Here is an 896-nt window from a genome sequence, read left to right as displayed (position 1 = left end):
TCTTCTGGCCGCCTCCGTGCCAGGGCAGCTATTCATGGGCCATCAAAACCAACTTGTGGCAAGGATTCTCGACAGTGATCAGAGATGAAGGCCAAGAAGAACAAAGCTCTATGTGATGGCATCTGTGTTTGTCAACTTCTCTTTTCTGGATTGGCGCTTTCCTTTTCCCGAGCTCTAGCGACGTGCAGTACATAAGTCAGTATATGCCAGTTATGATGCTGAAACGGTATGATATATTTAAATATCGTGAACACATTCGATATCACGAACGATAACTATTATTCTGTTGAAGTTGAAAATATCACTGCATAAGTTCAATTTTCAAAAACGGTTATTGGAAAGGCAAGCTTAAACAACATGTCCAATATCAGTTTGCTTGATAAAAACAGACATAGTACCTACTATGATTATAGAGGAAATGACTTACATGTGTTATTTCTGTGCACTTAAATCCATCAAAGTGCATAACATTGTACTCTTGATGCAAACTACTTTGACAATAAATTTTGGGCATCCTGAACAGATATCCCAGAGAGATACCAGTATGTTGATTGTGGAAGGGGGGCAACTTATCAGGTGGACAACTTGGACTATCTCAATGTACTGCATTCACAGCTGTACCAACTGAAAGAGACACAGACTTGAAATGAGTAAATACTTACTGATATTTTCCAAATTTTCAAAGATGAGGTACTTCCCAATAGGAGATTTTAAAATGAACAACCTAAAGTTTACACTCCAATTTTAAGAGTAAGTTAAAAGGACGTGGACTTGCAGTTGTGCTTGCTCTCCGTTCTGGTGTTAAATGCTTTAGCTGTACCTGGACATTTCACTTGAAGCTGAATTGGCTGATTGATTTTCTTCCCCCACCCCCTTCCCCCAAATGGGGAAAATAG

The 896-nt window shown here is 39.4% G+C and overlaps 1 pseudogene; it reads left to right on the top strand.

Annotated features, from left to right (window-relative positions):
- The window catches only part of LOC101645366, a 4827-nt pseudogene extending 4182 nt beyond the window's left edge, over window positions 1–645 (top strand).
- Window positions 646–896: the final 251 nt, after the last annotated feature.

The sequence above is a fragment of the Echinops telfairi genome, unplaced genomic scaffold (genome assembly GCF_000313985.2).
Source record: "Echinops telfairi isolate 266 unplaced genomic scaffold, ASM31398v2 ScPeMD7_18;HRSCAF=68, whole genome shotgun sequence".
Classification (NCBI taxonomy): domain Eukaryota; kingdom Metazoa; phylum Chordata; class Mammalia; order Afrosoricida; family Tenrecidae; genus Echinops; species Echinops telfairi.
This window is presented reverse-complemented; position numbering and strand designations above follow the sequence as displayed.